General features: G+C 48.9%; 1 pseudogene; it reads left to right on the top strand.

The window, feature by feature from the left end:
- Window positions 1-1744: 1744 nt before the first annotated feature.
- LOC123346786 overlaps window positions 1745-26098 on the top strand; it is a 37327-nt pseudogene continuing 12973 nt past the window's right edge.

Consider the following 26098-nt stretch of genomic DNA (forward strand, 5'->3'; position numbering starts at 1 on the left):
TATAACTAACTAAGTGATAAAAATACACCTAAGTTCTTAAATTGTAGGCCTTTACAGGCAGGCCTGCATATCTATAGCCTAACACTAGCTATGTGTGCTATATGTACCTTTGTGGGCTCAGGATTGCGATCTACTCCATGGGGGCATGTAGAGAGGTTAGCTGGGGCTCATCTCTCTCTGAGGCAGTGGGGAACCACACCACCTCACTAAATTCGGGAAGAGGTCTTGTAGGGAATTAGTCCGGTTGCAGGAGTCTTCCTCTGTGGCCTTTGTGAAGGTAGAAATAAACACAGTAAGCCTAGGCCCGAGGTCAAGTCCGGGCGATGTTGACTCAAGTGCTCAGGCAGGGGCTGAGCAACAACAGTATATAATAGTAAGCCCGGGCCCTTAGCTCCAAAGGGCTAGAGGGGGAGTCTGCCACTCGTGAGTTGGGTGGCAGGGGGGACGCAGGCCCTCCCACTCCATTGCGTCCCAGCCTGGGGCCCTAGCAGCGGCAGAAGACCCGCTGCTGTGTCAGTGGGGATCCTGGCCGCAACACACAGACATTGGCTCTGGCAGTGTTGCAGCCAGACTAGGGTCGGCTGTCCCTGGGCTACTTCCAGACTCCCTCTCTTGAGGTACTTGGGTCAGGGTGGTGTCCTCGGGGGGGGGGGGGGTCCAGCACAATGGGTTCCTTGGGATGGCTGGCGAGGGGTAGGCTCAGCAACTCCTTCGGGGGGCTGGCGCAGGGCAGGGCAGGCCAGTCCTTGGGTTTACCACAGGCCACTGGGGTTTCCCAATCGTGAGCTAGCCTGGAGGCGTCTCGCCTCCCTGGCAGCTGCTCTCCCAGTGAGCTCTAGGGTCGGGCCTTTATATTTCCTGTGCCATGCCTGACCCTCTGGGGGGCGGGCTCAGAGCTCCCTGGCTCTGCCCACTCTGGTGTCCGAAGGGACTCGTCTCTCTCCGGAGCGGTGGGGAACCACACTGCCTCACTAAAGGGAGGGTTACCCCATCTCCTCCAGAATCTACAAACCCTGGGGGGTAATTACTTCTGGGATAGGTAACAGCTCCAGAGAAGTGCCTCCCCTAGGGAGAATTGCACAGACTGGTTCAGACCAGGTTCCAGAAGCCAAAGAGAACAAAGATTTGAACTGACCAGAGGCCCTGGATCTTGGGCCTCAAACTGACAGGACCTGTTAATCAAGTGGGCAAACCCTTAGAGAAGGGTTTGAAAGACTTTGCACCCTACCAGAGAGTCCCATGTACCAGATGTGAGTCCTTTGGGATAAGTGTAACGTGTTCAGACCTTCACTTGGTTTATGGCAACTTTTCTCTGTCAGGCTTTTCTCCTTTAATGTTCTCTGCGTTGGGAAAACTGTTTGGTTACTGGTAGCCACTGGCATACGCTGTTCGTAGCCCTGGGAGAGAAAGCAAAGTGCAGGTGCTGGTCTTTGGTCAGGCCTGCTGGGAAAACACAGTGAATTACAGGGGGGCTGCAAGCCTAAAACCCCAGTGTGGAGGGAGAGGGACATGGGTCCCTGCCCAGAGAGGTGATGGCTGGAGGCCTGATAGTGAAGGGGACAATCCTTGAGCAGACCACTGATTGGATCAGAGGTGCAGTTACCCCAAGCCTGTGACTCTCTGCACTCGTAGACATGTCTAGAGCACTGCATGGGGATGTGGTGTTCACTTCTAATGCAGGGAACTCTCTTACTGTGTGTCTTATGCCACCCCCAGCCCCTCGCCTATTTAATTTCCATTTTTCATGGTACATTTCACAGCACAGTTCAAAGTGACAGGACCTGACCATCCAGTCACTGCCTCCCTAGGTGGGGAAGCCGTCCTGTCCTGCCACCTCTCCCCAAGAATAAACGCTGAGAACATGGAGGTTAGATGGTTCCGAGCCAAGTATTCACCGGTTGTGCACCTGTACCGCAATGGGCAGGATCAGTATGGAGAGCAGATGCCTGAATATTGACAAAGAACTGAGCTCTTGAAAGATGACATCACCAATGGGAGTGTTTCCCTGCGAATACGCGATATCCGACCCTCCGACGAAGGACAGTACAAGTGTTTTTTTCAGTCCAGTGTCTCTTATGAAGAAGCTTTATTGGAACTATGTGTGGCAGGTCAGTAACTTGTTATGATACCTTGACATCTTCAACAGGGTAATAAGTAGAGTCTGAGGGTTCATTGTGAGATGACACTTGATTTTTTTATTTATAGTGGGTCGGTAGCTCTGCTGTGGTTAAGGTCTATTCTAGTTTATTGTTTAATGGCTGTTTTTTCTAAGGTCCCTAAAATCCACACGCATACTCAGATTGTCTTGAAAATTGCTGTGATTCATTGGACTCTGGGGTGGGGTTAGTGAGCTAAATTTGAGTTCATTGGAGCAAGGGGTTAATGAGATACACAAATACCCCTGAAAAGTCATGTGATATTAACGTGTTGTGATTATTACAACTTTTTTCTGCACACCTGAGGCAAACGATGGCTGACACACAGGGTCCTGTAGCCCAGAGCCTGGTCTAAGCATGGGCAGGGGCGGCTCTAGGCATTTCGCCACCCCAAGCATGGCAAGTAGGCTGCGTTCGGCAACTTGCCTGTGGAGGGTCCGCCGAAGCCGTGGGACCAGCGGACCCTCCGCAGGCACGCCTGTGGGAGGTCCACTGAAGCCGTGGGACCAGCGGACCTCCCGCAGGCAAGCCGCCAAAGGTAGCCTGTCTGCCACCCTTGCGGCGACAGCAGAGCGCCCCCCCCCCCTGTGGCTTTCCGCCCCAAGCACACGCTTGGCGTGCTGGGGCCTGGAGCTGCCCCTGAGTATGGGATGGTTGAGGAATCCCCCCCCGCCCAAGGACAGATAAAATCAGAAGGCCTGACACCTGGAGGTGCTGACATAGAGACTAGCAAGGGGACTGGTTTAGCTAGTTCTGTAACTGTGACATGAGGTCAGGTGCAGTGAACACTAGACTGCTGACAATTCCCATGGCAAGAAGACACCTCTGTGCACTTCTGCTGACACAACCTACAGACCTCAGCACTGAAATGAGGCAACCGTGATCCTTCTCCTCATATTGCAGTGACAGCTCTCCCAGCCTGCTCTAATTAATGCCTCCACCAGTCAGTACAGCATCTCCGAACACAGGGAAGGCAGTGGGAGTGCAGGAAGATAGATGCTGAAATAAAAATGATTTCCCCATGCTAATTTTCCCCCTACTGTTACTCACACCTTTTTGTCAACTGTTTGAAATGGGCCATCCTGATTATCACTACAAAAGTTTTTTTCTCCTGCTGATAATAGCCCTCCTTAATCGATTGGTCTCAGAGTTGGTATGGCAACCCCCATTTTTTCATGTTCTCTGTATCTATATCTGTATCCCTTCTGCCCCTCTGAGTTGGCAGCAACAAGGGCCGGGTTCAGTATCCAGGGGTTCTGTTTCAATAACACAATGCAAAACCGGCTCAAGCCCCCACCCAGTGACCTGGCACAATTACATACCACCCCCCAGGCGCCTCTAGGAGGCAATACTTCCCCACTCGCAAGCACGGAGTCCAAGTGTAGCAAAATCCTTTTAATAAAGGAGGGAAACAATGCTGCATTACATTGGAGAAACGCCACAAACAGGATTATAACACAAATCATAAGCAAAAAAACCCACTTCCAAGTACGTTTGGCAATGTCCTTTCCCCCTCAGGGTCTTAAGTCCAAATCACCCCAAAGTCCAACAACCCCAAATGTCTCTGTCCCTGGCCAGTGCTACCCCAGAGTTCAAAAGTTCATCTGCAGAGTTTTACCCCCCAAGCCTGGGTGGAAATGGGGGGAGGGCACATAGGTTGTAAAGGGGCACCTTACGTGGGCCAAGGCCAACTGCCCCGCCTCTCCATGGAGATCTGCTGCAGCCTTCACCATGAACAGCTCTGCTCCACTCCGCTCCACTCTGCTCCTCCAGCCATCCCCGCAAACTGCTCTGCTCTGCTCCAGTCGCTGTTCTGTGGGCCACTCCAACCATCCCACACACTGCTCCACTCCACCAGCCATCCCATGAACTACTCCAGCTGTCCCTACAAACGGCTCAGCTCCACTCTGCTGCACTCACCACTCCAACCATTCTGCAAACTGCTCTGCCAGCCACTTAGCAATATATCTTCAGGCTCCCCCACCAGCACTCAGTGATCTCAGCTCTTTTAGTGATTTCAGCTTGTAGTAGGGGAGCCCAAGTGCTGGTGTACCATTGGTCTAAAGTGAATTCAGCTTAGCAACCTCTAGCTAGATTCTTAATAGAATCAAAATTAGCTCTGCTATTCAATGGGGGGGGGGGGGGCAGTGCAATTGGTATGCCATCAGATGTATACCTCTGTTCCCAACCTCTCTCAATTCACTAGGTTTTGGCACCCATGTCCCTTGTCTAGCGAGTGCTACTTAATTGATGGTGAAACTCTGTCATAAAGCAGTTTCATAGTTCCTCATTCACATAATCAGGGTGACAACACTTTATTCCTCCTGCCCCAATAACAAAGAAATTGGGGATCCCACAGCTGTCAAAGTGACCATTTTAGGCTGCCATGGGCTATGCTAGGCAGGGTGGGTGTGCCTATGCAAACAAGATCAGCCCCTGAAATTCTTTTCCACACTCGCCATAATTCATCACCAGATGTCATGGTAGAGCTCATCCTGACTCTGTTTACATATCTATCTATCTTCCTACTGTATTTTCCACTACATGCATCTGATGAAGTGGGTTTTAGCCCACAAAAGCTTATGCTCAAATAAATTTGTTAGTCTCTAAGGTGCCACAAGTATCCCTCATTCTTTCTGCTAACACAAGCAATGGCACCTTCCCATAGCCCTCCCTCATGCCTGTTTATTATGGCACCACCCTCACGGAACCATTCCCAGTGCCTATTGCCAGCCCCTGGAGGCAGAGTTAAGGTTGCAGGGCTGGGGCAGTGTGTGCTGTTACTTTGTATCTCTTGGGTTTCAGAAAGTTAAATTTAGCCACGCTCTACTTTTTGGGGAGGCACAAGGAAAGGGAGGCTGGGAAACCATAATGCTGCATTGACAAGTATTTTGTGGGTATTAGTATGTAACTATAGAGCCCTCCTGGACTGAGCCTCACATGGACTGAGCATGCTCAGTAATACTGCCGAAGCCAGCTGCCCACACACTGCCCCCTGCTCCCACTGTTGGCAGGCATGAGTTGTCCCTGTCCCATGGGCACCTGTCCCAAATCCTCTGATGTAAACACACAACCCCCAGAATAGTACAACAAATATAGGAAAGGGAAATATTTATTTACAGAGACATGAAAGTAGAGAAACCACAGAGGGAAGATGTGGGAGTGGTAAAACATGCTTAGATCCAACATGAGGCCCCACGGGCCCAGTGATACCACAATAGAAAAGGGTAGATGCCAAGCACTTAGTCTACACTCAGAGTTCAGGATTCCTGGGCAAAGTTCCAGTCCAGCAGTTAGTCTTGGGTACTTCTGGTTGTCTTCAGTGCCAGTGAACTTTCCCCAACAAACCTCTCCAGTGCCCTCCTCTGCTGCTCTCTGCAAAACACCACAGAGTGACAACCTCCCCACTTAACTAGCTAACAGTCTCCCTTCTTATTCCCAACACAAGATCACAAGCCCCAGTACTCACAGCCCCACAGGTCTGGGTGACAAGGATACTGGGTCCGGCTCCGGTTTGTCCTTCTCAGGTGATTCCTTCCTGGCACGGTGCTCCTCTTGGTTCCTGTCTTGGGACATCATCGGTTAGCCGTTCTGTCCCTCCCGGGCTTTGGGCTGGTTCTCTGCTGCTGTCACTGTATGAGGGTCGTTCGCTGTAGCCCTCTTGTGGGTAGCTACAGACACACACACACCCCCTGTCATTCTCCATCTCTCTGCTCTCCTCCCTCCAGAACACCCAGCACTTCCCTTGCCCCAGGACAGGTTTTAAAGGGGCCGTTCTCCCTAAACCCCAAGAGGGTCACAAACATGTTTCTAAAGTTAGTCTTGTAAGTGAAAACAGTAGAAGACTTTAGCCTCCTCACTCATCAGTTGAGCAGTGCTCAGCTCCTTCAAATAATTCTTCTGATTCAACCCTTTGTCCCTGCTGCACAGTGTGTGTGGTGTAAGGCATTGTCTGTGTTCATAAAAGGAAGAACCTACCCCTTATTCCTGCTCAGAAAACTGGAGGATTATGGAGTGGCTCCCCACGATTGATAGAGAATATGAAGCATGTTCACATAAGCTAGAACAGCAATAAATGAGAGGCAGGGTTGCCTTGTGGATACCGCAGTGGATTGTTGCCTGGTCTACACTACAGAGTTGGGTCGATGTAAGACAGATTACATCAACGTAATTTATGTCAGTATACACACTACAGCCTTCCTCCTGCTGATGTAAGTTTTGTACTACTGCTCGATGAGAGGTGTAGGGCTTATGTCAGTGTAGTTAGGGTGACACAGTGTCTATGCAGACAGTGGGGTTACTTACATGGACTGTTGGGTGTCTTGTCAATTTCACAGTTTCATGCTGGAGCCGTGAAATTGACAAGAAAGTCCCCCTCACAGCTTGGGCTGTCACCCCCAGGGCAGGTGGGAGGCTCCAGAAAGAGCCCAGCTACCCCCTAGACTCCCAGCTCCCCTCTCCCAGCTGGGCTGCTGCCCGGTCTCCCCACCCAGAGCCAGGCTGCTGCCCTGGATCCCCACTCCCCTGGGGGAGCCCTGCTGCCCCCTAAGGTCCCTGTTGCAGTCCGGGCTGCTGTATGGTCTCCAGGCTTCCTGCTCCCTACTGGGAGCCCAGATGCTGCTGGAATTGGAGCCTCGGTGCAGCCGGGCTCCCAGCGGGGAGTCAAGAGCCTGGGGGGGAGAGGGGGCAACCGGCTCACAGCAGGGAGCTGAGAGGTCAGCACACACCCAGGCTCTGGGGGTGGGACTCTCCACCGGGAGCTGGAAGACTTGGTGCAGCCAGGCTCCAAGCAGGCAATAGGGAGTCTGTAGCCCAGGTGGCACCTGGACTCCTGCAGGGAACCGGGAGCCCGGACAGCCATCAAGCTCAGATCAGGGAGACTGGGGGGCAACCGGGTTCCCAGCAGGGAGCTAGGTGCAGAACTGAGAGCCCTGGTTCTCAGCCCTTCTCACTGCCCCTCTTAAGTCAGTGGAAATGCTCCTGATGAGGACATGCACCACTGACAGAAGACGGTAGTATGGACATGAACCACTGCAGTAATTACTGCAGTGGCTGTAAGTTGACCAAACATAGGTCAACTTAAATTTGTGATGTAGATATGCGCTGAGTGTCAACGGACAGGAGTGCTATTCCTGCCTTTGTTACTGAGCTGTGCATGGACTTGGGCAAGCCTCTGTGTCTCTGTTTCCTCTCTCACCCTTTGTCCATCTTGCCTGTTTAGACTGTAAACTCTTCAGGGCACCAACTGTCTCCTGTTATGTGTGTGCAGTGCCCAACACACCTGGGGTCCAGTCTCAGCTGGGGCCTCAAATCGCTACTGTAAGAGAAACAATCATAGCCAGTAACTCTGATATGCTTGTACTTTGTGCTTCTCGTCATTTTAATGCACTGACAATGTTACATTCTACATGAAATCCTTCCAGCCACTCACCATCCACAGCACAATAACTGTCAACAGTGGGTAACCTGAGCTGCTAATCATGGCCAAGACTGGGTATTACACAGAGTTCACCCAACAAGGTCATTCCCTTGTCTACTGTACATGTAACCCACCAAACTGTGGTTACACAAGCACCTGCTATAATTCCATGTTACTGCAGGAAGAGTGAGCAGGTTCAGTCTGGTTTGACAGCAAAACTCCCACCCATGGATAACAACACATGAGATAAATATGCACATTTGGACAGTAATGGATACTCAGACCCTGAATTGCTCCCATTTGGAATAAAGACACCACAATGGAGTAAAGCTGCCCCAAACTGAAACAATCATTAGGTTCATAAGGGGACAATCTGAGGGTTAACTGAGACTCCTCATAAATCTAAACACAATCTTATAATTACATCCATACAGCAAATACTTTGCAAACAACAACAATAACAAAATTATCAAACATACAGATTTTTTCAGTACCAAATTGTATATAGGCCACAAACCCTATGCATTTAAAACATACACTACAGATTTGGCATTAATATCATCACACCACCCTGAGCTAAACCAGCAGCAATCACCCAGCTATTCGAACAGGCTGGTATCTTTCTTCTTATGGTTATCTTCTTGCTGCAATGAGTAAAAGCAGACCTGTGGGTATCAGCGCTCAGGGCAAAGATCTTCACCTCCCCTCTGGCCGCCCTCTGGGTCTGATTGAACTACGGGCTTGTCCACACTATCACTTACTTCAGTATAACTTATGGGGGTGAATAACCCACAGCCCTGAGTGATGTAAGCACCCCAGTGCTTAGGTCGGTATAAGACAGTGCTATGGCAGTGTGAGAGCTTCTCCTGCTGACATCGCCTCTCATGGAGGTGGAGTTATTATGCAGACGGGAGAGCTCTCTCCCAGTAGTATAGAGCATCTTCACCTGACATGCTACAGTGGTGGAGCTGCATCAGCGGAGTTGTGCCCTTGTAATGCTTCTAGTGTTGACGAGCCCTGACTGAAGAGTTTGGCACCTTTTTTCTTTATACTTGGGAGTGGAATTGGCCCCCATCCTTGAAGATATCCTACTGAGCATGCTGCAAGGGCTCAAACTTTTTCCTTTGTTTACCTGCTAGTCCCCAGCTAGCTGGAGTCAGTGGACAGCTGCTCCACTCTTCTGGCAGGAACAAAACCAATATTGGCTACTCCTGTTTAAAAGGAACAGCAGCGGAGGCACTGGGGGCGGAGGTTACACATAATTTTCACCTTAAGCCCATTAGCCTCAGTTCTTGTCTGTAGCTCTTGGGCATTTCCCATGAGTCTGTTGGACCAAAGCCTTGTGATTCACACCCCTTCTGGGTGAGCACTCCATAGCCTGTGATCTTCTGATCAAGAATCCGAGCAGGAAGGCTCCTGACATCTGACCCTTCTCTGTCTCTGCTTGTAGGTTCTTTCCCCCTCCTGGATGTCTGTGTGAAATTTCTATACACCTTAAGGGCCTGTCTGCACATAGACTGACACTGCAATAATGAAATCCGTTTGAATTCACACCTTTGGTTATGGTACAAGACTCTTGTTTCAATTTTTCTATTTTAGTTTAGCTCATCATTAATAAAAAACCCACATGTGATCTGGTGTGGGAGGCGTGACCTTAACCCTGCATTTTCTTGTTATCTAGTGTTTGTGTTTCTGTTTTGCTGAGTATTTCCTGGCTTTCAGAGGTACTCAGGGTCGCTGGAATAATTTGTATAGTGGGGGTGCTGAGATTCATTGAACCAAACTGTGAACACTGTATATGATGGAAACTGCTTCAAGCCAGGGAGTGTAGCAGCACCCCCAGTTCCAGCACCTATGGACGTACCAGTTTTCTGCTATCCACTTCTGCATTCTGGAAGAGTACAAGGCACTGCCATGGCAACCCTAGCTCCTCTATAAGAAGTTTTTTTATTAATGAATTAATGTAAGGCTTGTCTACACATACATGTGCACTGGTTTCAATGCAGGAGTGCAAAGCTCTGTGTGGACACTCTTAAATGAGTCTGGAAATGGCTTATATTGATTTATCTTGAGTCAATTCCTTCTTCATTTTATAGATTCCATACAGGGATTTGGTCTTGATTAACTAAATTGTTTCAGCTAAATTGGAGCAAGTTTGTGCATAGAAAAGACCTGACATGAACATTAACTTTACTTGCTGTATATTAAATAGGAATCTGACCAGATTAATTGACCAGCCGCACTCATGGACTCACATTCGATTATTAGTTTAACAGGAAATGGCTTTTGAGAACAGTATAATAAAACTTTTTGGCTCATTACTGGGAACTGTAGAATTATACAAGTTCATTTATTTCTTCTGTAGATTTGGGCTCTGCTCCTGACATCTCTGTGGAGGGACATCAGGACGGAGGGATCCAGGTGATATGTCGATCATCCGGATGGTACCCACAGCCCAAAGCTCAGTGGAGAGATCTCCAGGGGCAGATCTTACCATCAGACTCTGAAAAAATATCCCAAGAGGCTGATGGCCTGTTTCAAATAGAGACTGACATTTTTCTAACAGAAGAGTCCAACCAGAAAGTGTCCTGCTGTGTCAGGAACCCCCGACTCAACCAGGAGAGAGTGTCAGCAATTTCCATAGCAGGTCAGTGCCCATCTGTGCTGTGCATGGATAGACTAAGATGCTGCAGACGTGGCTGAAGGGTATTTATCATTGTGCCTCCTATTTATTGACCTGAACCTTCAAGGTGCTGAGCACACCTTGGAAAGTCCTGAGCTAACTCAGTTCTCTTTGGATATGTCTACACTGCAATTCAAAACTTGCTGGTGGCCTGTGCCAGCTGACTCGGGCTAAAGAGCTCAGTCTAAGGGGCTGTTAAATTGCTGTGTAGACATTTGGGCTTGGACTGGAGACCAGGCTCTAGGACCCTATGAGGTGAGAAGGTCCCAGAGCGCAAGCTTCAGCCTGAGCCCGAAAGTTTCCACTGCAATTAAACAGCTCCTTAGCCCAAGCCCTGCAAACCTGACTCGGTTGGCACAGGCCAGCTGCAGATGCTAATTGCAGTGTAGACGTACCCTTTGACTCCAGTAGGAGCTGAGGGTGTTTAGCACCTTGCAGGCTGGGACACCATTGTATAGATCTTCATAACAGCTCAGTACCCAGAAATTGTCACTCTTCTTAGTAGAGGTAGGAGAGGGAACTCTTTTTTATTCTTGTGCTTAGTGAGGACTGTGTTGGAATTGCAAGCTGTCACTTTAAGAGAGGAGGGTTTCCAGGTCTTTTTTGCAGACTAGAGGGCTCTGTAGCAAAATATGCAAGCAGAATCAGGGCTTGTCCACAGGCATGGGCGCCAACTTATATGGGCTCGTGGAGCTAAAGCCCCAGGAATATTCAAAATCAGGGGCTCTGCTCCACCAATATTTGGAGCTAGGTTTCGCCCCTTTAAATCCCAGCCGCCGCTGGGAATCAGAGGGCTCTGGGCTGCCCGCTGCTGCGGAGAGCCCAGAGCCTTTTAAAACCCAGCCACCGCTGGGAATCAGAGGGCTCTGGGCTGCCCGCTGCTGCGGAGAGCCCAGAGCCTTTTAAATCCCAGCTGCGGCAGGGAATCAGAGGGCTCTGGGCTGCCCGCTGCGGCAGGGAGCCCAGAGCCCTTTAAATCCCAGCCGCAGCTGGGAATCAGAGGGCTCTGGGCTGCTGGCAGCAGCGGGTAGCCCAGAGCCCTTTAAATCTCAGCCGCGGCTGGGAATCAGAGGGCTCTGGGCTGCCCACTGTGGCAGGGGGGAGGAATAGCTCAGTGGTTTGAGCATTGGCCTGCTAAACCCAGGGTTGTGAGTTCAATCCTTGAGGAGGCCACTTAGGGATCTGGGGCAAAAATTGGTCCTGCTAGTGAAGGCAGGGGGCTGGACTAGATGACCTTTCAAGGTCCCTTCCTGTTCTAGGAGATTGGTATGTCTCCAATTATTACCTAGCCTTTTAAATCCCAGCCGCAGCCGGGAATCAGAGGGCTCTGGGTTGCCTGCAACCGCAGGGAGCCCAGAGCCCTTTAAATCCCAGCCGCGGCCAGGAATCAGAGGGCTCTGGGCTGCCTGCAACCGCGGGGAGCCCAGAGATCTTTAAATCCCAGCCGCGGCCGGGAATCAGAGGGCTCTGGGCTGCCCGCTGCTGCGGGGAGCCCAGAGCCTTTTAAATCCCAGCCGCGGCCGGGAATCAGAGGGCTCTGGGCTGCCTGCAACCGCGGGGAGCCCAGAGCCCTTTAAATCTCAGCCGCAGCTGGGAATCGGAGGGCTCTGGGCTGCCCGCAGGGGCAGAGAGCCCAGAGCCCTTTGAATCCCAGCCGCCGCGGCTGGGATTTAAAGGGCTCAGGGCTCCCCGCGGCTGCCAGCAGCTCAGAGTCCTTTGAATCCCAGCCCCTGGCTGCTGATTGCCCCCTCCCTGGACTCCCACCCCCTATCTAAGCACCACTGGTCCTTGTGCCCCGTTACCCACTCCCGAGACAACTGCCCCTAACTGCCCCTTGGGACCCCAGCACCTGTCTAAGCCTCCCTTCTCCTTGTCCCCAACTGCCCCCTCCTGAGACCCCACCCAACTTCCTGCCAGGACCCCACCCCCTACCTGTCCCCTGATAAACCCCCTGGACTCCCATGCCTATCCAATTGCTGCCTGTCCCCTGACTGCCCCTCCGAACCTCTGCCCCATCCAACCCCCCTGCTCCTTGTCCCTTGACTGGCCCCTGGAACCCCCTACCCCTTCTCCAACCTTGTAATCTTGTGGCACTGATGTGTTGTAGTTCATTTTATATCGGCTTACAGGGCGGGAGTGGGGGGGGCACCACCATTTTGGGCCCCACCAAAAATTATACAAACCTGCCGCCTATGTCCACAGGAACAGTTAGTTCACATCAAGTTGTGGTGTCAATCTGCCTCATGCTAGCCTGTGTCTGTGTGGACCCTGCTATGTGAACTAACAATTCCGTAATGCACTTTGATCTACTCTGTTTTGAAACATGAACAGACCAATGTGCATCAGGGAACTTTTAGTGAACAGCCACAGGGTGCACACAGCTACATAGTGCGCAGCAGGCTATTAAAAGGTGGATTCACACTCCAGCATGCTGAGCACTATCTGTTCCTATAGACAAGCCAAGTTAAAGCAGGGTAGGGTGAGTTGTGCCCACTGCCTTAGGGAGCAGCCCCCTCTGGAGTGAGTTCTTGTGTGTTAAGGTTCTGGATTCTCAGAAATAAAATCATGTTACGCTGTAACCTTCCAGCAAGAGTATTTATGTTTGTATCTAACCTCTCTCTGTGTGTTGTGACCATCACAGTTCTCAGTGGAGGCTGGGGAGGGAATTTTCCTCTGGTCTCAGTGAGAGCAGCTGGGTGCTGAGTGTTTATGAAAACCTGGCTAATGAAGGAGGGGGGTGGGATAGTTCAGTGGTTTGAGCATTGGCCTCCTAAACCCAGGTTTGTGAGTTCAATCTTTGAGGGGGTCATTTAGGGATCTGGGGATTGGCCCTGCTTTGAGCAGGGGGTTAGACTCAGTGATCCCCTAAGGTCCCTTCCAACCCTGATATTCTAAGTCATTTTTCCTGACTAGCACATGAGAGCACTGGTTATGGTCTGAGCATCACTACTTAGATTATATCTGAAAATACCACATCAGTGTAACAGCTGCACAATAGGCCCCATCCTGCATTTGGACTCTGGCAAAACTCCCATTACATTAAAGAAGAATTTTGCCCACATCAGAACTGAGGAACATGCTGTAACTTTTATTCAATTGCATAGAAGGCAGTAAACATGGAGCTCCACAGCCAGCATAACCCCACTTGCTCCTGTGAATGTATGTTGTGTTTTTTCATTTCACAATCACACAGTGGGCCTGATCCTTCCTTCCCTGCATAACCAAGTTGGCGGGAGCTTTTTTGAGCACTAGCAATAAAGGATCAGGTTCAAAATATTCAGAGGCAAAATCTTACCTAAGAGTAGCTTAATAATACATAAAATCTGAAGTATTTTCTAAAAATTATCAAATAACTTTGTTAATACTGAATGACTATTTCATCTCTATAATAAGAAGAATGTTGCATTTGTAAAGCACTATTCATCTGAGATCTCAAAGTGCTGCACTGATGTCTAGCTTATGGTATGCCCAGTATTACTTGATTCGTATGTTCATGGCATACACGTGGAGAGTTAGAAATAAAATATAAATACTCGTTCTGAAAGGCTGCAATGTAACCCTGCTTTATTTCTAAGAATCCAGAACTCTAACACACAGCAGCCAACTACAGAGAGAGAGAAAGAGAAAGCAGGCTGCTCCCTAAGGAAGAACTTAGCCCACCTTGCTGTAGGCTGGCTTTTTGCAGACTGACTGCAGAAGCCTCAGACTGCATGCTCCCTATGCAGCCCCATAGCCTGCAAAAAAAACACCAAGAAACCGCTCAGAATTTAAAGTGGCAGCTTGTAATTGTTATACAGTTTTCAATACACCACAGTAATCACTTAACAAGGGCACTGTAATCATCCATTGCTCTAGGTGCAGCGAGCAGGAATCTGGAGGAGTTTTTTGAATTTCCAGACTCAAGTTCTGTTTTTATTAAAATCCTTTATTGACATATTTTGGGCCAAACTCTCTCAAGTAGCTGAGCACCTCTGAGCTCAGGAGAATTGGGGGTGTCAGGAAACTGGTCACAACTCTCCGATTCTGAGTCTTAGTCTGCACTGGCCACAGCTTTGGGATCAATTAGAGAAGCCTAGGGAATGCTTGAACTTATACCAATGGGGGATAGGTGTAGCATAGGAGAGCTCCACCCTACCCCCTCCCTAACCCCAACAAACCCCTTCCCATAAATTAACCATTTTCAGTATATGCAGAAATAAAATCTTGCCTAAGAACATCTTAATTTTTAGAAAAAAGTTCAGGTTTTATGTATTATTATCTACCAGATAACTTGGTTAATACATAATTAATATTTCATCACTATAATAATAAGGACGTTGCATTTGTCAAGCAGTATTCACTTGAGATTTCAGTGATACTCTGCTAATTAGCCTCAGTATTGAATGATTGTTATGTTCACAGCATAAACACAGAAAGTTAGAAACAAAACATAAATACTCTTTCTGGAAGGTTGCAATGTAATACTGCTTTATTTCTAAGAATCCAACTCTAACACACCATAACCAAATACAGAGAGAGACAAAGCAGGCTGCTCCCTAAGGCAGCAAGGTAGAACTCAACCCCTCTTGTTCTAGGTTGGCACTTTGCAAGCTGAATGCATAGGACCAATATTGGATGCACCCTACAACCAGGACAAGGAAATCCCTCAAGATTTAAAGTGACAGCTGGTGATTTTTATAGTTTTCAATACATCATACTAATCACTTAGCAAGCACTCTCTAGTTAGCCATTGTTCCAGGGACCAGAGAAGAGGACTCTGGAAGAGCTATTTACTTTGACTGGCCAGGCTCGAGTTTTGATTTTATTAAAATCCTTCATTAAAATATTTTGGGTCAGATCCTCTCATGTGGCTGAGCCCCAATGAGCACAGGAGAGTCAGGGGTTGTCAAGAAACTGGTTACAACTCTCTAATTCTGAGGGTTGCACTGGTTGCAGCCTTGGGATCAGTTAGAGAAGCCTAGGGAATGCTTGAACTTATGCCAGTGGGAGATAGGTGTAGCATAGTAGAGCTGCACCCTAACCCCTCCCTACCCACAACACACCCCCTCCCATTAATTAACCACGTTCAGTAACCAGGCTAAAGCCTGGACTTTCATTAGCTCAGTAATAAAGCGCGAAGAAGCCACATATCACCATGAGATTCTTTTAACTAGTCGTAGTGTCCCCAACTAGTTATAGTGTTGCTCCCAAGTCAATGGCACTTTCTCTTGCAGAGCTGTTTTTCCCGAGGGTCAGTTCCTGGATGGTGGCTCTGGGGGTGATCCTGGCTCTCCTGGCTGTTCTCACTGCCCTGGCCAGTTACTGCTTCTGGAGGCAACACAGAGCGAAAGGTGAAGTAACAAGAGGGGGGAATTTGAGTGTGTGTGAGAGAGAGAGATTTAAAAACAAAACCAAAAGTAGTGATATAGGCATTGAGGGGCTTTGATTCAATGTTTGGAGGAGTATCAGGCAATGGGAGCAGGGCTGAGTATGAAGGAGGAGCTGAATAAATTATGACCTCACATGTGAACTGAGAAGTGTCAAGTGGTTTCACCCATTCAGATCTCACTCAGGGATCCCAATCGAATGTGATTCTGAACTATTCCATGGGTATCAGCATTGCTTAGTTTGAAACACCCACATGGGGCTCAGTGAGCTGGGCTTGGAGCTCTGACATATGTAACTTGGCTTCTTGGAAGAAAACCAGAATGCAAAGTAGGAGGAGAGGAATTAATTCATTTTGAGTTGTATGTAAAGTTTGTGTTTGTGCCCTGAGAGAACTCTGTTGGGCTCATGTTGAAGCATTAAACAACCAGAACAATTAACTGTCACTGCTTTGTTCACTGGCCTTTCCGAGAATTCTCTGCACCAGCTGCACTGGTGAGCTGTGGCTAGGATGCTGTAATAACACAAACACACTCAGGACTTGCATGAATGGTCTGAGATTCTGCTCACACTGGGCACAAGATGGTCTCACTCAGGCTGTTCTCAGCAGTGACTGACAGACATGATGTGACCTCCATTTCCATCATCATTGGTACCTCAGGGCTGATGCACCAAGGGGATGAGCTCCAAGTGGGAAAGAGCTGATCTTAGAGGCAATGCCTGTAGGGGCCATTCCACATCTCCCTTCCTGGCTCACGCTGACCTCAGCACCCAGCTAAAGAAAAACACCTTCATCTCATTCTCAGCTGGGGCACCTCCCAACTAACCTGGCCTTACAGGAAGCTGTTCCTATGTATCACTAGAATCAGGGGACAGGCACCACCCACAATTTCAGGATTTGGCCTAAGATGGGCTAACACAGAGAAGGACTGGGATATCGTACAGGAAGATCTGGATGACCTTGTAAACTGGAGTAATAGTAATAGGATGAAATTTAATAGTGAAGAGTGCAAGGTCATGCATTTAGGGATTAATAACAAGAATTTTATTTATAAATTGGGGACACATCAGTTGGAAGTAACAGAGGAGGAGAAGGACCTCGGAGTATTGGTTGATCACAGAATGACTATGAGCTGCCAATGTGATATGGCCGTTAAAAAAGCTAATGCAGTTTTAGGATGCATCAGGCGAGGTATTTCCAGCAAAGATAAAGAGGTGTTAGTACCATTATATAAGGCACTGGTGAGACCTCATCTGGAATACTGTGTGCAGTTCTGGTCTCCCATGTTTAAGAAGGATGAATTCAAACTGGAACAGGTTCAGAGACGGGCTACTAGGATGATCTGAGGAATGGAAAACCTGTCTAATGAAAGGAGACTCAAAGAGCCTGGCTTGTTTAGCCTAACCAAAAGAAGGTTGAGAGGGGATATGATTGCTCTTTATAAATATATCAGAGGGATTAATATTAGGGAGGGAGAGGAATTATTTAAGCTTAGTACCAATGTGGACACAAGAACAAATGGGTATAAACTGGACACTAGGAAGTTTAGACTTGAAATTAGACGAAGGTTTCTAACCATTAGAGGAGTGAAGTTCTGGAACAGCCTTCCAAGGGGAGTAGTGGGGGCAAAAGACCTATCTGGCTTTAAGACTAAGCTTGATAAGTTTATGGAAGGGATGGTATGATGGGATAGCCTAATTTTTGGCAATTAATTTTGGCAATTGATCTTTGATTATCAGCAGGTAAGTATGCCCAGTGGTCTGTGATGGGATGTTAGATGGGATCTGAGTTACTACAGAGAATTCTTTCCTGGGTGCTGGCTGGTGAGTCTTGCCCACATGCTCAGGGTTTAACTGATCGCCATATTTGGGGTCGGGAAGGAATTTTCCTCCAGGGCAGATTGGCAGAGGCCCTGGAGGTTTTTCGCCTTCCTCTGCAGCGTGGGGCATGGGTCACTTGCTGGAGGATTCTCTGCAGCTTGAGGTCTTCAAACCACAATTTGAAGACTTCAGTAACTCAGACATAGGTTAGGGGTTTGTTATAGAAGTGGATGGGTAAGATTCTGTGGCCTGCATTGTGCAGGAGGTCAGACTAGATGATCATAATGGTCCCTTCTGACCTTAAAGTCTATGAGTCTATGGGGATATAGGGACCTCCAGAGATGGACCTGTCTGTGTCTCCCCATTTGTTTCTCTATTTCATAACTACAGCAGAGCTGGATTAAACAACAACAATAGGAACTTTACTATTAATGTGATGGAATGAAATCTCACCTCTCACCCTTTTCTCTCTCTAGAGATGCTGAGATCTGAACTGGAAAGTGAGGAAGGTTAGTGTCTGGGGCCACTTTTGTCATTCAGTTGCCAGTGTAGACAAAGCTGCAGTGTAAAGATTAACAGAGAGGCCTGTGGCACCTTTAAGACTAACAGATGTATTGGAACATAAGCTTTCATGGGTGAATACCCACTTCATCAGATGCATGTAATGGAAATTTCCAGAGGCAGGTATAAATATGCAGGCAAGACACAGGCTAGAGATAACGAGGTTAGTTCAATCAGGGAGGATGAGGCCCTCTTCTAGCAGTTGAGGTGTGAAAACCAAGGGAGGAGAAACTGCTTTTATAGTTGGCAAGCCATTCACAGTTTTTGTTTAATCCTGATCTGATGGTGTCAAATTTGCAGATGAACTGAAGCTTTTTTTGCTGTAAGATGGCTACCTTTACATCTGCTATTGTGTGTCCAGGGAGATTGAAGTGTTCTCCTACAGGTTTTTGTATATTGACATTCCTGATATCTGACTTGTGTCCATTTATCCTTTTACGTAGTGACTGTCCAGTTTGGCCAATGTACACAGCAGAGGGGCATTGCTGGCACATGATGGCATATATAACATTGGTGGATGTGCAGGTGAATGAACCGGTGATGTTGTAGCTGATCTGGTTAGGTCCTGTGATGATGTTGCTGGTGTAGATATGTGGGCAGAGTTGGCATCGAGGTTTGTTGCATGGATTGGTTCCTGAGTTAGAGTTGTTATGGTGCGGTGTGTGGTTGCTGGTGAGAATATGCTTAAGGTTGGCAAGTTGTCTGTGAGTGAGGACTGGCCTGCATCCCAAGGTCTGTGAAAGTGAGAGATCATTGTCCAGGATGAGTTGTAGATCACTGATGATGCATTGGAGAGGCTTAAGCTGAGGACAGTGGAGTTCTGTTGGTTTCTTTCTTGGGCTTGTCTTGTAGCAGGAGGCTTCTGGGTACACGTCTGGCTCTGTTGATTTGTTTCCTTATTTCCTTGTGCGGATATCGTAGTTTTGAGAATACTTGGTGAAGATCTTGTAGGTGTTGGTCTCTGTCTGAGGGGTTGGAGCAGATGCGGTTGTCCCTCAGTGCTTGGATGTAGTCGATGGATCGTGTGGTGTGTTTGGGGTGGAAGTTGGAGGCATGAAGATAGGCATAGCAGTCGGTGGGTTTTCGGTATAGGGTGGTGTTAACGTGACCATCACTTATTTGTACTGTGGTGTCTAGGAAGTGGACCTCCCGTGTAGATTGGTCCCAGCTGATGGTGGGGTGGAATCTGTTGAAATCATGGTGGAATTCTTCCAGAGTCTCCTTCCCATGCGTCCAGATGATGAAGATGTCATCAGTGTAGCATAGGTAGAGAAGGGGAGTGAGTAGACGAGAGCTGAGGAAGCGTTGTTCCAGGTCAGCCATAAAAATGTTGGCCATCATGTGCCAGCAATGCCCCTCTGCTATGTACATTGGCCAAACTGGACAGTCACTACATAAAAGGACAAATGGACACAAGTCAGATATTAGGAATGTCAATATACAAAAACCTGTAGGAGAACACTTCAACCTCCCTGGCCACACAATATCAGATTTAAAGGTAGCCATCCTGCAGCAAAAAAACTTCAGGTCCAGACTTCAAAGAGAAACTTCTGAGCTTCAGTTCATCTGCAAATTTGACACCATCAGATCAGGATTAAACAAAGACTGTGAATGGCTAGCCAACTACAAAAACAGTTTCTCCTCCCTTGGTGTTCACACCTCAACTGCTAGCAGAGGACCTCACCCTCCCTGATTGAACTAACCTTGTTATCTCCAGACTGATTCTTGCCTGCATATTTATACCTGCCTCTGGAAATTTCCATTACATGCGTCTGATGAAGTGGGTATTCACCCACGAAAGCTTATGTTCCAATACATCTGTTAGTCTTAAAGGTGCCACAGGACTCTCTGTTGCTTTTTACAGATCCAGACTAACACGGCTACCCCTCTGATACTTGAGTGTAAAGATTGTCACAGTTGGGAGGCCCATGGGAAGTGATGGCTCGGGCTGCGGCTACTGAGCTGCGTGGCCTGCAGTGCTTGAAGTGGGAACACAGCAGAGCAATGGGGAGATGGGGGGAGAATGAGCAGAGCCCCCCATTTCAGCAGGGGTTGTGGAAGGGGAGGTATTTGTACAGAGATGATTCTGATACAGTGGGAGAGGGCTACATGTGTGTGTTGGAGAAAGTGTAAAACACACCTGGGATGGAACAATTACAAATAACGTGCTGGTGTTTGAACGGGTGATGGGGAATGTCTCCAAATCAGCACCAGAGCTCAAGCAGTGAGCTCAGGACTGCTCGCGCTGACACAGACGGGCTCTGAAGGGGAAGGGGCCATTTGTCCTAAGAAGACCCATGGAAATTACAGACACCGCACTCTGAGCCCAGAGCCTGAATAGCCCTAGCCTGGCATGGCCAGTGTCATTTCTGGGAACTGTGAGATGTGTCCAGTGTTTAACAGGATCACTCACATGTGATCCCCCATTTCCTAGTCTTTCCACAGCCATGTAACATGAGACAGGGCAGGATTTCACCCTTAGTGACCATGTGCTGTCATGGGTGGCAAGTTTGTAAAAATTTTGGTGGTGCCCAGAACCCGCCCCCCAACTCCGCCCCCACCTGCCTAAGGCTCTGGGAGGGGGCTCGGCGGGGGAGTTCTGGGGTGCAGATCCTGGGCTGGGGATTTGGGTGCAGAAGTGCAGGGTGCAGGCTTCGGGACGGAGTTTGGGGTTGGGAAGGGGTGTGTGGGAAGGGGGGGTGCACCTTCTGGGGAGGGAGTTTGGGGATAGGAGGGAGTGCAGGGTGAGGGCTGTGGGGCTGAGGATGAGGGGTTCATGATGCAGGAGGGGGCTCAGGGCTAGGGAAGAGGGTTGGGCTGTGGGGTGAGGGCTGTGGGGCTGGGGATGAGGGGTTCATGCTGCGGGGGGCTCAGGGATGGGGCAGAGGATTAGGGTGTGGGGGAATGAGGACTCTGGCTCGGGGATGAGGGGTTCATGATGCAGGAGGGGGCTCTCAGGGCTAGGGCAGAGGTTTGGGGTGTGGGGTGAGGGCTGTGGGGCTGAGGATGAGGGGTTCATGATGTGGAGGGGCTCAGGGCTGGGGAAGAGGATTAGGGTGCGAGGGGATGAGGGTTGGGGCTGAGGATGAGGGGTTCAGGCTGCGGGGGGGCTCAGGGCTGGGGTTGAGGATTAGGGTGCAGGGGGATGAGGGGTTCATGATGCGGGGGCGCTCAGACTGGGGCTGAGGATTAGGGTGCGGGGGGATGAGGGCTCCGGCTGGGGATGAGGGTTTGGAGCGTTGGGGAGGCTCAGGACGAGGCCAGGGTAAGGGAAGCCTGCCTTGCCATTAGTGAATGGCAGGCACTAGGACCCTGCGGCAGCAGACAGCAGTTCTGCTGGGAGCCCTCCCGCAGCACAGAGCAGGCAAGGGAGAGGCTGGCGCTGCTTTCTGTCAGGCAGGGAAGCCACGCAGCGCAGCCGGGGGCGGGGGGGGGGGTGGCAAGCGGGGGCTGGGACCTGCTCCAGGCAGGGTTGCGGCGGCGGGGGGAGGCCCGCGGGGGCCGGGGCCCGATCCAGGCAGGGCCGGGGAGAGACCCAGCTCCAAATATTGCTGGAGCAGGGCACCCGGCCCTGAATATTCCTGAAGCCCGGGCACCGCAGATGTATATAACCTGCCGCCCATGTGTGCTGTGTATGTGTGTGTGTGTATATTTGTTCTGGTATCAAGGAGACATTTGGTATTGGGTGGAAGGAGAAGGAATGTACCTCCTCTCTCTTCACCTTGTTTTAGCATGCTCAGAGGTCACGCTGTATTTGGATGGAGGTGGGAGGGGCTTGAATTCACTGTTCCTCACCCCAGCTACCTTTGATGACTGGTAGCTGCCCAATGCCCTGTGCCCCAGTATCTGCCATTACTTCTCTGCCTCCCTCTCCAGTACCTGTCCTCATTCAGCTGTGAGGGAGAAGCACGCAAGCTGGATGTTTCTGCTAAAATGATCAGCAGTGAGATAATTGCAAATGGTGACTATTAAATTGTTATCGATCAGGCCTTAGTGTCAGCATCCCAACCTCACGGTGCTGAATGTGAACAGCAAACAGCGCTGCCTGCAGACTCAGGCAGATCGCACTGGGCTGGTGCACTGCTTACACCCAGATCACTTGCTCAATGCTACCTTCATTCGCAGAAAGGCTGGACACTTTTTAATACATGGAGGGTGAGATTTACATTACCATTTCAACCCCTTTCTGTTTGGTACAAGGGCCAGAGCAGCATAAAAGGGCTCCAAGAGGCCTGCATCCAGCCTGCAGAGGATTCCTCCAGTGCAGAAAACAGCTGCAGGCTGCCCTTTGAGGACCCACTTGCAAGCCCTATTGTAGGGAGTATATGGGATTGGGTACAAGAGGGGGATGTCAGGGTGGGGCCACAGCACACAGTGCTGCAGAGATTCTGGGCCATGCTGCTGTCCATAAGAAGCCAGTAAAAGACTGCCATAACTAAAAGCATAAACTAAGCCAGAAAAACTCACTTTTATTACGTAATAAAAGCATTGACATGGGGCCTTATACGCATATAAGAAGAGCAGTATAAATACTCACCCTATCTTATACTGGTATAGCTTTCCCATGCAGACAAGCTCTGAGTTCCACGGGGGGCTGATTTGGCATCCAGAGCACCCAAGGTCAGGAGAATATGTGGTAAAAGCCACCATCACCCTCACGTGTGCCTGAGCTGCAGGTTCTGAGCACAAAATCTCACACTGAGAGTTAAAATCATAGATCACAATTATGCGGCAATTCTTTAACTAGAGAGTCATGCACTTTGTTGCTTACATAGGACCAGTGATGCATCCAATTAGGCTCCTCAAACCCACCCCTCCACACTTTCAAATGTGTCCCTCACCCTCAACTTTGGCCATAACCCTACTGATTATTGTGAAAAGCAGAAAACTGGAAAAACTGATTTCCAATAAAATCAGGTTTTTCTGATTTTCACTCAGATCAATAGAGTTCTGACCAGAGTGGGAATGCAAGGGGCCTGGCTGGAATAAGGGGGGGGGGGGGGAGAGAAGAGGAGGCATGAAGTGCAGCTGGAGGGGCTGACTGGAGTGGTGTGAGGGGCCTACTAACCCTAACCCTAACCTCACCCTCAGCTTAAACCTTAACCCTGAGGTCACTGCCGCACCCTGTGCCCTGAGGGATCAAATGGTGATTTTAGTGGAAATCAGGCTGAGACAATTCTCCAGTTTTCACCAAAATTCATGAGGCTTCTGCCCATTGATAGCTAGAACAGGCCCTGAAATGCTGCAGTTGATGGGATGTGGTTTTCAAAAGTTATCCCGTTCCAGACAGAAACACCATTGAGTTCAGTGTGGGGCCTCAGGCAAAAGGGAAAGGAGAGAGCCATTTACTCAGTGTTTTACCTGCGCTAGGCCTTGTGTCCCCAGTATAACATGGGCAGTGGGAATAGCTAGAGGCAGAGCCCCTGTGTGTGTTCTACTGTCTACCAGCAGAAAAATGACTCCTATGAGTTTGCAATACTTACAAATAAATCTACCTTGTAATTCACCTCTCCTATTATTCACTTCCAGCGGCACATCATGCAGAGAAAGGTAACGTCTCTTCGTTCATTGCAATGGAGGGGAGGGGAATCTCAAACTTTACAACAAGTTTCATAGACCTCTGGGGCAGGTATTGAGAGCTCTCACTATGAACTAAAGTCAGTTTGGTTTGTGCCCTGTGCCGAGAAGCTCTGTCCCTTGTCCCTCACTCTCAGGACATGGAATGAACAGACCCAAACCCCACACACTGAACTCACAGGGGTTTATTGCTCCCACACAGCCAGGGGAGGGAGTGGGTTTGGCTCACTCTGCTGTCTCTGTGTCTAGCACTGTGCCCAGGCTGTGAGCTGGCTGTAGTTATTAACACCCCTGGTGTGACCTGCCAGGCAGAAGGTGGCCAGGGACATGGTGGGTATTGATGTCATCATGCTGCATGCTACAGTGTCACTCTGCTCATTTGTTCTCCTGTGCTATGGGCTGCGGGCTTCACCCCCCTCCCACCCAGTCCCATCACCCCAGTGATCGACTAATCTGCCCCCAGGAAGAGTTCCCTTGAATCCCCATCAGTTAGTGTTTGGTTTGTGCCCTGAAGCAGGAAGGGGGTCCTCTCCCTTCAAGAATGCTTGTGTTTTTGAGAATTATCATGACTCTGGGTTTTTGCATTTCTATATTAGTGCCTGGGCCTTTCTGAATCCTTTGTCCATTTGGGGTTTTTCTTTGCTTGTCTGTTTTGTTTTAACCCTACTCAGTGTAAAACTGCATGTTCTCATTAGCCATATAAATGTTCTTTTGTTTTATTTCTGTTAAACTCTTGTCCTCAATGCTATCTTATGACAAGGAGGTTCACAGACTAACTATGCATCATGTAAATGTAACCCTTCTGCCAGGCCGACTTGATAGCAGCAAGGGCCAGGTTCAGCACATAGGGGTCCCCTCCCAACAATGCAATACAAAATCAGCTCGAGCCCCCACCCAGTGTCCACGCCCCTGGGCACCTCAAAGAGGCAATACTTCCCCTCTCACAAGCTCAGAGTCTCAGTGTAGCAGAAATTCTTTAATAACATGAGGTAAACGACATCAGCATTAAATTGGGAATACACCACAACTATGGTTCATAGACCAAACCATGAGCAAAGACCCACCCCAGTAAATTAGGCCATGTCCTTTCCCTTTGGTTCTTGAGTCCAGCAACCCAAGAATCACCAAAAGTCCAACAACCCAAAAGTCTCTGTCCTTGGTCAGTGCAGCCCCAGAGTTCAAAAGTTTATCTGCAGAGTTTACCTCCCAGCCTGGGTGGAAATGGGTGTGTGTATGTGTTAAAGGGCACCTTACATAGTGCAAGACCAACTGCCCCACCTCTCCATGAGGTTCTGCTGCAGCCTTCACTGTGAGCCACTCTGCTCCACTAGCTGTCCCACAAAGTGCTCTGCTCCACCAGCTGCTCTGTACCACTCCAACAACCATCCTACAAACTACTCAGCAATATATTTTCAGCCCCCCCTTAACACAGCACTCAGTGATTTCAGCTTGCAATAAGAGAGACTCAGTACTGGGGTACCAGTGGCCCAAAGTGAATTCAGCTCTACAGTCTGTAACTAGACTCCTAATAGAATCAAAATTAGCTCTGATATTCCACAGTCACAGAAGAAAAATAACAACACCCAACTTTTCTCCATTCACCCAGTTTTAGAACCCATGTCCCTTGTCTAGCGAGTGCTACTTAGTTGATGGCGAGTCCCTCTGTCATAAAACAGTTCCACTGTCCTTGATTCACATAATCAGAGTAACTACACTTTATTCTTCCTGCCCCAATAACAGAGAAACTGGGGATCCCACAGCAGCCTACGTGACTATTTAGGCTGCTGTGGGCTCATGCTAGGCAGGGTGGGTATGCCTATGCAAACAAGATCAGCCCCTGAAGTTCTTTTGCACAACTCACCACAATTCACCACCAGATGTCAGGGTAGAGCTCATCCTGACTCTGCTTATATTAGTTTGAAATTTGCTACCCTTTCAATTTACTTGAGTATCCTCTTGTTCTTGTATTAGGAGGTCTAAGAACCCAATTTCTCTCTCTCTCTCTTATTGTTTTCTATTTCTCTGTCATATCTCCTATCTAAACTAAAATGTCCCATCTTTTTCAATCACTTTTTATATGTCTGTGCCTTCAGGGCTCTAATCATTATTATTGACCATCTCTGTAATAGCCTTCCTAAGGTGACCAGACATCCCGATAAAATTGGGACTGTACTAATATTTAGTTTGTCCCGCGTCCCGACCGATGTATGGTTGGGACACCATTTGCCCTGATATTTTGCACTCTGGCAGCACTCGGTGGCCCCTAATCCTTCCTGAGATAGGGCAACCAGTACAGGTGAGTATGTATATAAGTGTAATTTTCTGTCTTGTTCTTTGTGCATGCTGACACTTCATTTTTTAAATACCGCTGCACATTGAGCAGAGCTCTTTACAGAGGGGTCCACAGTGATGCCCAGGTCTTTTTCCTGAGCATTTTAAAGCCAATAACCTGCATTCATAGGCCTAATTATCCCTGTAATGTGTGTTATCTTACATTGATCAACACTGAATTTTATC

The sequence above is a fragment of the Mauremys mutica genome, chromosome 12 (genome assembly GCF_020497125.1).
Source record: "Mauremys mutica isolate MM-2020 ecotype Southern chromosome 12, ASM2049712v1, whole genome shotgun sequence".
Lineage (NCBI taxonomy): Eukaryota > Metazoa > Chordata > Testudines > Geoemydidae > Mauremys > Mauremys mutica.